Genomic DNA, 13,411 nt, shown 5'->3' with positions numbered 1-13,411 from the left:
TAATTGCTCTTCAAGCCTAGAGCACATTCTACTCGAGGCACTGGGGCTTCCATAGCATTCATTACAAATGTTCCCCTCGAGTCCATTTGCAAAGCGGCAACCTGGAGTTCTGTACACAACTTTACAAAACACTATTGCCTAGACACTCATTCTAGGTCTGATTCTCAGGTGGGACAAGCAGTACTAAGACATCTTTACTGTTCCTTCTCACAACCCGCCTCCAACTCCAGGTACTGCTTGCTAGTCTATGCACAGCATGTGATTCTAAGCAGATTAACAAGTATCGGAAGACATGCATTACTTACCTTATTAGCATTTCTGATGATTGTATCTGCTTAGATTCACATGCGCCCTCCCTACCGTCCCGCTCGGAGTGGAAGGAACATAGACGTCTTACTGCTTTCTCTCTTTATGTACTCTCATTATAGCCTTGGGCTCCCTCATGGCAGAAAAAATACAATCGGAGGGACCTCGGCACGTGAGGGATTTTGGGTACACTACACGTCACGATAGGGATAGTGTTACAGACACGCCTATGCCGACGTCCCCTTTCGGTCCCAGAAAGACGAGATGCAATACTCTGCGGTTACCACTGGATGTCAGACTATATGCACAGCATGTGAATCTAAGCAGATACAGTCAGAAATGCTATTACGGTAAGTAATGCATGTCATATATTTTTCACCAAAAACTCACCCAAGATGACTCTAAAAAGAGGCAAGGACATTATTCTGACCAGAATCTTTTAAACACTGCAGCCTCTTAAGTTAACAGATTTCAAACCAACGTGTCCCTGTAGAATACAGGATGGAGAGCTCCACAAAACATAGGCACAGGTGAGAAGGGAGGGATTTATCAAAGGCACACTGCACTATAGTTTTTTTCACGCAAATAGAAATTACAGTAGTTCTTTTGTTGTTTTCACAGAATAAGAGCCCAGATAACAGATCATCTAGCTGAGAAGGCATTATGCTCCCGTGGAGTCCCAGGTAAGCGTTAGTCCCCTGGACTCCCCGCCCAGGCTCCAGTATGTCTGTGAAGGCAGGTAGCGAGGGAGGGGTCCAAAACTCCACAGCCCTTTGTCTTCCTCCTTGCCTGAATGGGGGCAAATCCCATGGCGGGGGCTGACTGTCCTGATTGGACAACCAGACTGTCTCTTGTTTTATAATGCAGGGAGAGAATGCAGAAGTTGTGCTGTAGTTCCTGTTAAATAATCTGAACCTGGAAGCTGAAGACTAGTCGACCTCTGGAACCAAAACCGAAGAGTATGATGAAGGAAAAGCGGCTGAGACGAATTCCAGTGACCAGGGAGCCTGCTGTGTAACCTGAGCCTGCTGTAGCCCTTCCTTCCAATCGACCTGGGGACACCAAAAACAACAACCCTGACCCAGAGTTTTAGGCAAAGTTTGTATGCAGTACCCTTTGGGACCACTGCACACAACTATGACTACAGGTGTAAGCAAAACAAACATTTGGTAAGTCTGAACTACACAGTTTTTGGTAGCAGAGCTGAGCAGCCAGGCTTATCGCAAGAAGGCATGTGAGCTGTAATGATGTTACACAGAGGTCTACTATCACAGATGTTCAAATAAACTTACACTCAAGGTGTCTTGGTTAAACACTTATTCATTTATTCAACAGTCAGTTATAAAATATTCACTAGGAGGCAGTTAGATATCATACATATACTTCAACACTATACTTGAAGGAGGAGCAAAATGGCATTCAGAATACTTTCGAGGAGCAAAAAGGAATAGGTTCAGAACATAAATGAATTACAAGTTTCTTAGACAGTGCAGATACTTTGAGTTCAAACAAAGAGTCAATTCAATAGGCTAAGCCAAAGTCAATGAGCTAAAGTCTTGGATAGGATAAAAACGGTTAAAAACGGTTCTGGTAAGTAAACGGTAAAGTCTCTGTCGAAGTTATCAGAGTAGTTTGTAATGAGAAGAATTATATGTTGGGTCACAAGCTGATTAGGCCTGCTAGTTACGAAAGTTTCAAGCAATTTCACCGCAAGAGCTAAGTTCTCTGTCTCGTTTCACAGTAATTTACAAATGAAGAAAAAGATGCAGCTGAAGACTTATGTTCCTGGCAGTTCCTGCAGATCTCGCTATTCCTGAGCCTACGGTAGCAGTAGTAAAGCACACAAACTGGTGTCCCTCTCCCTGGTTATTCGGTTTCCTGCAGCACTCTGAGGAAAATACAACCAGCTCAGAGAATGGTATCCAGGTGGCTTAGTGTCGAGTTGATTGGTCCCACCAACTCAAAGGCAGAAGTCCTTGCAGGGCTTCTCTGTCGAGATGAACTTGGTGATTCGGACCTGCAGAAGGGCTTCACCGGGTAAACCAACGGTCCAGGAATTCCAGCAGCCGTCCTCTTCAAGCTAGTCTTTGGTTCTTTCGTTTCAGTGGTCGACTGTGCTTTCCAGTCCAAGAGACTCTCCTTTTAAACAGTGTTCTCCCTTTCATTCCAGCATAGCTGTCACTCACCCAGCAGGGTGGCTGTCCTTGCCGGACGGTCAGCCAGCCAATCACTCCAGAGTGCATTTGGGTCTCCTAGGAGACAAGCACAGGGAGTTTCGGGCACCTCCCTCACTTCCTGCCCACCCCAGACACTCAGACGTCAAGGGCGGACTTCAGCCCTGAAGCCTGCCAAAGGCTCACGAACAAAGGGACCAAACCTGGTTTGGCGTGCAGAGTTAAACCCCAGAAGGACCTTCCCACAAAGAAACGGCAAAATAAAATGACCGGAGTCTGTTTTTTACAGAGGTGTCTTGGGCGCCATTGAGAAACATGGCAGCCCCGATTTTTTTTGATACCGGTGTTCGTGGTCGGGGGAAAAATCATGGTAGTTTGTTATAAAACCACTGCCACCAGCCATTTCAATAGGAAAGGGTAGCTTTTAACAGCTACAAGAGTGTTTAGACCATGGGGATATTAAGTATTTAGACACACGGGATACTATGTAACCCCTCCAGCACTCCATTTTAAGATGGTGTGTGCTGGGTCTAGGAATTTGGAAAGACTAGTAAAGTCAATTTCACTTTACATTCTCTGGGGAAACCGTAGTGAAGGGAATTGGCACTTTTATGAGAATTCTCCCTAACACGGACCATCCGGGCAAACTCAAGGAGAGGCCGAAGTCCGTCCTACCGGAGAAGGCCCCAGGGGAGCGGGGCTCGGACCCTCCCCCTAAGCAGAAGGCCAAGCAGGACAAGGCTCTGGCCCTGAACGTGAAGGCGCAGTTGCACACGGCGAAGGCCCAGCCTTCCATCGAGGGGGTGCCGACGTCTCTGGTGAAGGCTGCCGAGACGGTCCCGCAGGACGCGACCCCCTAAGGCCAGGGTGTCCCTTCCTCCCCGGAGTGAGGCTGTGTTCCGGCCCATAGAGAAGACCCCGGAGAAGACGAGGCCTGTTATCTCCCCGAGACCTTCACCGCTGGATGCAAAGAAGTGTGGGGGGCGGTGTCTAGTGGACCTCCACGGTATGAATATCTCCTCCTCTGAGGAGCTCACAGGTCTACAAACCGTCCAGGAGGAGAGTAACTTAGTGGGCAGGCCCTCCGACGAGCGCGCCGAGGAAGGTGACTGCCAGGACAGTCAAGGAAGAGCAGCAGGGCGACAGGGGCCTGGGCACACAGCCGGTGCCCCAGTGACCTTTGCCGCCTGCACCTCAGCTGCCACCCACACCTCGGTACCTCCTAGAGACTGTAAGTGGTTTCAACCCAGCACTCCACCTAAGTCAATGCCTAGTATGAGATGCCCAATTGAACCCTTATTTATATATTTTTATGTCAAAAGTTTTTATTTCTGGATTATGTACCCTTATATAACGCCCCTCTCTTTGAATCCCCCGGTCTCACCTAACCAAGGAGTAGGTTTGTTTTGCAAGTTAAAAGGTTTATTTGATGAATTGCACATGTATATATCAAACTTGTTTGAATATGAACAATATCTGAATATCGCACTATTATGAATATGAACAATGATCAGCAATGGTTAATAATACAATAATCAACAATACCTTTAATCAATTAGGAGTAGGAATAGGAAGAATAAGGTAGAATAACTTTGTGTGGGTTCAAGAAAATGCAGTGATATGAAATGAATGCAGCACAGAAATAAACTTGATATGAATTCAATCAAAGACAATATAATCACTTTCCCCCTGATTCTACTCACTCCCCCCAATATGCAATATGAAGAGATGGAATGAGGGCACACAGGTTTCAGGAATATCAATCAACAATTGCAGTTTCAATCCCGATTCCCCCCAGCAAGCTTAGAGAGAACAGGACTGATTTTAAAACAGGTCTAATGCTTTTAAAAGGGGTTTGAAAAGAATGGGAAAAATGCTAAAAATGGATTTTAATTCGCTAAATGGTATTCAGAACTAGTGAGAGCCGCTTTGGCTAGGTTCAGGTCAACACTAGTAATGATTGTTGAATGACTGGCAGATAGGAAATAAAATTCAGAGGTTGAATGCAAGGAATCGCTGTTTTTACATGTGGTGAAATTGAGCCAAATGCGAAATCGCTGCAAACTTTTCAGCGCACGAAAAACGCGATTATAGATCAACTAAAAGGAGTTGGAATGCGGTTCTTAGTTTGAAAGCTGAGGATGTTAGCTTCAAAATGACATTTGAATTTCGTTCCTACCACGTACGGTTCAAAAGTTAGAGGTTTTAGTAGAGGTCGATTTTTCTCAAAAAGGGTCAAGATTTTACAAATGGGATTGCGCTTTTGAAGATTTACCAACAAGGATGGGCTTATACTAAGGGGCTATGAAGATGCAAGATATCCAACAGCCAGCCACCAGAGCAGCAGTGCCTCCGCTCCGACTTTGGTCTGCCAGGACATTTGACTTTCTTCAGAAGAATATCAGCGCACAGATGATTATCGCTACAATTATCACAGGATTATGTGGATGGGAGAAGGATTTCAGGATGGACAAAAGAGATTCTATAATGCAGTTCTGGATTTGTTGGAATGGGTTGGATTGGATTACTTAATACTAAGAGGTTGGTTATGGACAGTTCTACGCTAAATACTCACAACTATGGGTTGGAATGGGCCTATCAAAGATCTGGTCAAAGGTTTGGCTGGAATTCACTCGTCACCGGACAGGCCTCAGGAGCTTGGTTCTGCTCTCAGCATGGCACTCTGGTCTGCACGGCCTCTTGGACTGGATCTGACGGGTGGGTTCTGGGTTACAGCTCTGCTGGACTGATCTGGATCTTTGGTTCTAGCAAGCGTTCTTGGCCAGAAGCAGCCAAAACAGCACAGCCAGGCTATTGAATTGGTTAGGCCCCGTGGAAGTTTAGGGGTTAAAATCAGGTTGCAAGATTTTAAAGACCTGCTGAGAAGGGTTCAGCTTTTTGGGTTGGGCCTGCTTCAGGGTTCTGGAGTCTGGGTTCTGGATAGTTCTGGAATCTCCTTCAGAACTCTTCGCCGGTAGATCAGTGATGGGCGAATGTGTGTCTTTCTGGGTCCTCAACCGTCCCTATTTATCCATCTTCCAAAGGGTTGGGGAGGCTGATTATATGATGCCCAACCCTCTTAGAATCTGATAGGTCAGAGAATTCCCTCTCTCCTGATTTGAGAAGGGAACAGTGTGTCATGATGTGTCATATGTCAGAGTGACACTGTGTTTATGGTCCAGAGAAGAACGCTCCCCTTTGTTTCTACCAAGAAAATCAATTTTTCCTAAAAAACATATTTCCAATATGTCCAACTTGTTAATAATACATATTTACATTACAGATTAACTCTGGTACGTTTCTGTCAAAACCTCATCTTCCTACAAGTTTTGGTTCACAAACTTTTTTGCGCTTTTGGGCGGTTACTCGGTGTCGGTTCTGTACCAATTTTTTTACATACATGCACATACCATCTGGGCATATCCCTGTGAATTTTCATATTCCTAACATAATCACAATAGCTAGAATATGAAAATGTTTGTGGTTCAGTCTCTGAATATCGCACATATTCCAGATTAGTTTTAAACTGTGAGCAAACTTTTCATTTTAATAACCTATAAATTCCATATTTTTATCAGTTCAGCATAATTTGCTATAAGTCTTTTTCAAAAAGATATTTCCTGTGCTTTCTGAATACACAAAACGGTTTGTCTCTGCCTAGGTCTTGGCTGGGCCAGAGAGTCACATGGGCTTGTCTTCCTGGGCAGTTGGTTTCAGTTCACACCCGAATTAGCATTTTCTTTCATTTCAAGGAGCCCATTGTCTCTTTCCCAGAGCAGCAGAGAAAGTCTCCTCCTCTCCTCCTCTTCTCATTAGCATCCAAATAAGATATCCTCTCCTTTTGGTGGGAAGGAAAAGGGTGGTGTGTTCTCAGTGGCGGAAAACCTCTTTGAAGTTTTAGCTGAATCAGGTTACCTTATAGTCAATTGTGACATTGTTCTTTGTGAAAAATTACAGTTACAATTTTTAAAATAAGCAAACATATCTTCAATTCCAGTCTTTTTCAACATGAAAATTAATAGTGGCACCCTATATTGCATTTGATGGAAGTCCCTTCTTTCCCCACACTTAGATTTTGAGACACAAGTTTAACATGACAGGCTTAGGCGAGTAGCAGTGTTGTGCCTATTTTCAACATATTTTTCCCAAGCAAGCATCTTTAAATGTGGATTTTCTTCTGATAAATGTACTTCTGCTGACATTATATTTATGTGGATTCTTGAAGTAGAATGATGTTTAACATCCAACAAGGAGGTTGGATCTTTGGTGTGGTTTGTGAACCATGATTTTTGCAAATTTGACAACCAAGAAAAACAGATTTCCAAACAGCTGTTTCTTTTGCAATCAGCATTGCTTTTTCAAGTAGTTTCAGGCTACTTTGTGGGTAGCCAAATGGTGGGTTTTGGCAGTGGTCTCCTGTTTTACCACCGACATAGGCAAAAGTGGATTGGCTGCCTATTTTTCAGGTTTTTCCTGTGCACTTCTGGGTGATTTTAGCGTGCATAATGCTTTCCAGTGGCCATTCTGAGGTTGCTGATGCAAGTAGAGCACAGTAATGTTGCAGGGCCTGGACTAGTGGGTTAAAACATCCCACAAGATCTTTCGGTGGACATCCTCTCGGCACTACATACGCTGGTCTCTGAGATTCAGACAAGGATGCCTATTCCGTCGGTGGCGCCATTGCTGCCCCCACCCGCCCCCACGGGGGGGGAACCCCCGGCCAAGAAGAAGAGTACACCCTTCACCTCCTTGCACACCTTCGCCCCCCTCTCACCTCCCGAGGGATGAGACGGATCCAGACACGGCGACCACGGGCACGGACGACAGCGTGTTAGGCGACCTCCCTTCTCTGCCACCCAAATCTTCACTGCGGGGCGAGATTGGCTTGTTCCACTGGATGATCTCCAGAGTGTTAGAACTTTTTCAGCTCGCTCCGGAGGAGGACGGCTTCCTAGATCGGCGCACGGAGGCAAAGAGGAAGACCATCCTCTCGGTTCCACTCCTGGATGACATTTGGGACAAAGATTTCTCTCTCATGAAGAACCCTTTCACGGCCCCAGCGAAGAGGGATCGCCTTGAAAAGTAGTACAGGGTGCCGGACTCTACGCCCAAGTGCTTAGGGGCCCAGCCTTCTCCAGGCTCTTTGGTGTCCGCGGTGGCCAGGAAGAAGTCCTCGGGTGGTTGGGCCTTGGCGGCCTCCATCCCACCGGACAGCCAGGGCAAGAAGTTGGATGCCATGGGACGACGGGTCATCTATTCTAGTGCGGGAAGCCGTCCTTTCGGACCTCAGGCGACAAGTCCCCAGGATTCTCCAAAGGGTTTGGCGGGGGCTCCTCTTCTTACCGGCAGCCCTTCTGTTCTCCGACCCAGGAGACGAACAGGGGCTGCTCCAAGGCTTTCGGAGGACGACGTCGCCAGGGATCCCAAGGAGGTCCTTCGACGTCTAAGCAGGATTGAATCGGCTGTGGTGTTGTGCGCCCACCGGAGCACCCCAGGTGGCAGGCTGGCTGGCGAACTTCGTCAGCGTGTGAAAGACCATCTCCACTGACCGTTGGGTGCTGGGCGCTCTCGCCCACGGACACACCCTGGAAATTCAATGGAAGTTTCCCGGATACCACCGATGGCCCGGCAGGAGAACCATGTCCCTCAGCTGCTGCTGGAAGTTCGGGCCATGTTAAGGAACGGCGCAATAGATCTCGTCCCAAAGAGGTTCCGGAGCGTACTCAAGATACTTCCTCGTCAAAAAGACAACCGGGGGCTGGAGGCCCATCCTAGACCTTCGTCGACTAAACAAATACATCGGGTCCCAAAAATTCCAGATGGTCACTCTTCAGCACGTGCTCGGACAGCTGGAAGAGGGGGACTGCCTGTCGTCCCTGGACTTGGTGGATGCATACTTCCCCCATCCACAAGGGGCACCGCAAGTTCCTGTGTTTCGTGGTTCAGGGAAGCACTACCAATTCAAGGCCCTTCCCTTCGGATTAAAGTCGGCACCATGAGTCTTAAGTGCCTAGCCCCAGTGGCGGCACAGCTGCGACTACGGGGGATTCTAGTCTACCCTTATCTGGACGTCTGGCTCATCCGGACCACCTCGAAAGAGATCGCCGACGACCACACAGCGAGGACCGTTCGCCTGCTGACGGATCTGGGGTTCTCTGTGAACTTTACAAAGTCCTGCTTGACTCCATCACAGGATGCGCTGTTTCTGGGATCGCGACTCAACAGTGTCGTGCCGGCGTCTCCGTCGGAGGAAAGGATAGCGGCCATCTTGGGCAAGGTACACCGGCTGTTTGCCCTGAAGATCACCATGGTGAGGTCCATTAAGTCTCTGCTCTGCATGATGAAGTCGTGCATATACCTCATTCGGCTGTGCAGGCTACGGATGCGTCCCCTGCAGGAGTTCGACGCTTGCTGGATACAGGTGTCGGGAGGCTTCGAGGACAAGATCACCCTCGACGAGAGCTTCCGTCGAGTGATAGAGTGGTGGGGAGTTCGAGCTCATCTGTCCAGGGGCGCGGATTTCCAGACCCCACCGCACCAGGAGATGGTCACGACTGATGCCTCCCTGGAAGGATGTGGAGCTCACACCGGAAGTCTCCACGTAAGAGGCCTGTGGCTACCGGAAGAGTGTTTTGGGCCCTCAAGTCTTTGCTTCCATTCCTCAAGGGCAAGCTGGTGCAGGTCTTCATGGACAAAACCACCGCAATGTTTTAAATCAGGAAGCAGGGGAGCAAGTGCAGGACCTATGGCACTGGGCCGTCGCCCAGTGGATGTTCCTCATCACGTTTCATCAGGAAGGAGTGAAGAACACAGTCGCCGGCTCACTAAAAGGGGAACTGCACTCGTGCCACGAGTGACAGCTTTGGCAGGACCAAGTGGATCACCTGTTCCGCAGATGGGGCAATCCCCAGATCGATCTATTTGCGACAGCGACGAACACCAAATGCCAGAGGTTCGCCAGCAGGTTTCCCCAGCCGGAGAGCATGGGGGACGCACACTCATTCCCCTGGGATGGCCCGTTTCTGTATGCGTTCCCTCTGTTGCAGTTGCTTCTTCGACTAGTCAATCAACTCAGACGGTCCCGATGCAGGATGATCCTCGTCGCACTGGCATGGCTGAGGCAGAGCTGGTACCCGGATCTTCTCGACATGTCAGCGCCCCCTCCAGTCAAGTTTCCAGTGGCCGCAGATGATCTAGGCAGAGAAGGAGCCGCAATTCTGCACCACGACCCAGGATCGCTGGATGCAAAGAAGGGGGGGGGGCGCTGAACCTGAAGGCCAGGCTCCTGCAGCGTTAGAATTCGGTGCTTACAACCTCCCTCCTGATTGCAAGGAGGTGCTTGCCAACGCCACAGTATCAGCTACTCTTAAATGCTACGGACATAAATGGAAGACGTTTGCCGTTTGGTGCCGTGCACAGCAGATCGACCCTCTACTTGTCACTGCTCCGCAGGTGCTACCGTATTTGCTGTCGTTGGCCAAAGCAGGACTGGCTCATGCTTCCATCAAAGCTCATCTGGCGCGATCTCCCGCTACACCAGATCTCCGGGACGGTCGTTGCTATGGTCTCACCGTCTGGTTAAGGAGTTTGTCAAGGGACTGTTTTGTTCGTTCCTGCCGGTGAAGGCTCCAGCCCCGGCATGGGAACTCAATGTGGTGCTGACTAGGCTCATGGGCCCTCCATTCAAACCTATGCAGACAGTTCCACTGAAGTTCTTGTCGTGGAAGACGGCGTTTCTCATGGCCATCATATCTGCACGACGAATGGGTGAGATTCAGGCCCTGTCCTGCAAGCCACCTTATTTGACATTTCACAACACGCTGGTAGTGCTGCAGATGCACCCCTCCTTCATGCCCAAGGTGCCGTCGGACTTTCATCTAAACAAGCCCTTGGTGTTGCCTGTGTTTTTTCCAACACCCTCGTGGTCGCCAGCCGAGAGGACTTTGCACTCGCTGGATGTGGCTAGAGCACTGAAGTTCTACGTGGACCGGAAACTTTGTGCGGAACTATGTGTGTGGCCCTTTGAACCAATCTTGCCTAACAAAATGTTGCTTGAGAAGGTAGACAAAGGGGATACTCTCTAGAAGGACCTCTCCACAAAGACATGGCAAAAAAAGACGACTGGGGACCATTTTGTCAAAGATGGCTCTGCGCCATCCCGGAGTTATCGTTACCGGAGCTGCGATCAGCTGCGGTAAATGCAAACCATGGTGGTTCAGAACAAAACCACTGCCACCAGCCATCCTGTGAGGAAAGGGTAACATCAAAATGTTACATGAGCAGTTAGACAAAGGGGATACTAAGTAACCCCTCCAGCACTCTTATGTAAGGTAGTTTGTGCTGGGTCTACAAATAGAAAAAGGGAAGTAAAGCCATTTTCACTTTACTGCTCTTGGAAACAGTAGTTATCCAAGAGAAGGCATTTAAAACTTGGCAGAAATCAAAAGGACTTCTCTGTGACACTGCACCGAGGGTGCTGTTTGTCTCCATGTAAAAAGATGATGCCTATGGGGTTTGTCAGACTCCAAACCAAAAGAAACACAGGGTTCAAATCACAATACATGAGAGATTGGGGAAAAAGGTCTCGCTCTCTCCAGGATAAAAATTAAGTCCTAAAGTCCAGGAAAAGAGTAGGGGTCTCTAAGGTAGAAGGGAATTAACACATTTCTCAGAATTCTCCCTAACACTTGGTAAAAGAAAAAACAGTTTCACTTGCGTTTCTAAACCCTTTCTCCTATAAAGCAATTATTGAGCTCTGGGTCCTACTGCCCCAGCCAATGACTGCCCTCTCCCTAAGCCCCTCCTCTGGCAGCCATCGTCAGATTTTTATTGCATGTTAAAGTGTTGGGAGTCCTCACGTTTCACTCTTCGAGCTGTGTGTTTTTCTTGCGTTTTGGGTAGGAAAATGTTTTTTGTTCATTCGAGCCCGTGTGCTCAATCGTTTATCCATCCGATTAACGGCGACCCATTTTCTGGTATAGTTCATCGCCCCTGAAGGGCATAAATCGCAGAGTATTTTATTCTTGGAAGTTTCCAGAAGTCCATCAGGCTTACACCGCGCCGGATCATGTCAGAGGAGAAGGACGGAGCTTCCCTCTTCAAGCTCTGCACCAGCTTGCACAATGTTTTCACGGACGATGAGCATTCCCATTGCCTGTATTGTCTTCACCCGACACACAAGGAAGAAGATTGTGAGATGTGCCTTGGCTTCTTCAAGCTCTCCATGAAGGAGCGGCACTTCCGACAGGGGACAAAGGCAAGCAGTGCGAGTCAGCTTCCACCGGAGTCGCCGCGCAAGCGAGTCCCGCGACGGTCAGGGCGCGTTCATAGTCTCCATCAACCTCAATCTCCAGCCATCGCTCCAGCTCTTAGTCGAAGAGAAAGTCGGCATCCCCGGGGAAGCTTTGAGAGAAACTGGAGAAGGCTAAGCAGGACAAGGTGTCTGTCCTGCCAGCTAAGGCCAAGGTGTTCTTTTCTAGCGAGATGGTTGCTGCTGCCCTCTCGAAGGAGAAATGGGCTGACCTGGACCTGGTACCCTGGTGGCAGCCAGCGTGTCGCTCCCACCCAGGCAGGAGGCTTCAGCCAGACCAGTGGAGAAGACTCCGGAGGAGAGGATGCCGGACCTCAGCCCAAGGCCGACCCCTCTGTTAGGCAAGATTGTATGCAGTACCCTTTGGGTGCACTACAACAACCCTGACCTCCTGGCAATTGGAACCCAACCTTTGGTATAAGTCTGTCCTACACAGGTTGGTAGCATGTTGACCAGCCAGGCCCATCTCAAGATTGGTCAATGTGAGCTGTAGGGAAGTTGCACAGAGATTCACAGGGACAAGGATTCAAATAAACTGTTACACAAAGGGTTTCTTGATCAAACAATTATTCATTTAACAGTTTGAGTAAGGTTTCTTCAGAAGGTGGCAATATAATAGTAACGCACAAATTCACTCCACAATACACACTCATAATGTTTCTAAATCAGTAAGTACCCTTTTGGGATGGCGCACACACTATCCACACCCTCATGTGACTTTAGAAACTAGGACACTGGACATTAATATACCACTGTTTGCATTTAGAATCAGACTTAAGAGTTTGTCAAAGAAAAATGTTATTAGAACAGAACAAGAGATCACACACATATTGTGAAGCAGGCAAGTACTTTTGGTTACCCCTAATGCAGAGTTACTTAACCCCCTCCTGGAAGGAAGACAAAACACAATGTCTGAGGGAAGAAGTCATTCAGGGAGCCAGGCTGGGCCAGTCAATTGGGCAAAAGTATAGGTGAGCTGAAGCACTTCTTGCAGGTAAGTAAGCCTTGCACAATGTTTTAGAAGTCTTTGAAGAAATCAAAGCAGGGCCACAAGCTGGTTAGGCTTGTGAAGTAAAGCAGCTGTCAGCAACTCTACAGATCAACCACAACAAGTCTCACCAACAGAGAACAAGTGCAGTTACACAACAAGAGGTAAGTGCTCTTAGACTGTACAGTACCTTTAGGTTGAAGAAAAGTGCAGCAGATGGCTTCTGTTCCTGTGCGGCTTTGCAGATCCTGCGTTTCCTGGGCCTCAGTCGTGGGGACGAGAGGGGGGACTTCTGGGGACTCCAGCACTGCAATGGGACGTTCACCGACCGCAACCGGCAATCTTCACACAAGTGGCACTTCAGTGTTTTAGCTCCTCACGTCTACCGCAAAAAGCAGCACCACAGTTCCTGGCTGTCGAGATGGGCTTTCCTTGCATCTGGGGCCCAGAAGTCTGTTGTGGCTCAGGCTCTGTCAGTCCTGCTTCCTGGGAGTCCAGAGGATCTTCCTTCAGCTCTTGGCCAGCTTAAAAGCAACGCACATGATCTGTTCCTTTCCCTGGCTATTTCGGTTCCAGCAGCAACTGCAGTGGAATTTCAACCAGCTCCAAGAGGATAACCAGGTGGCTTACTTT

The 13,411-nt window shown here is 48.4% G+C and overlaps 1 protein-coding gene across 1 annotated transcript in view; it reads left to right on the top strand.

Moving 5' to 3' along the window:
* ABCE1 (ATP binding cassette subfamily E member 1) overlaps window positions 1–13,411 on the top strand; it is a 670,940-nt gene that overhangs the window by 595,823 nt on the left and 61,706 nt on the right. The gene's annotated exons all lie outside the window — the stretch shown is intronic.

This window comes from Ambystoma mexicanum, chromosome 6q (genome assembly GCF_040938575.1).
Source record: "Ambystoma mexicanum isolate Mex_15411 chromosome 6q, UKY_AmexF1_1, whole genome shotgun sequence".
NCBI lineage: Eukaryota > Metazoa > Chordata > Amphibia > Caudata > Ambystomatidae > Ambystoma > Ambystoma mexicanum.
The sequence above is the reverse complement of the archived record's forward strand: the minus strand, read 5'-3'. Positions and strand labels throughout refer to the sequence as shown.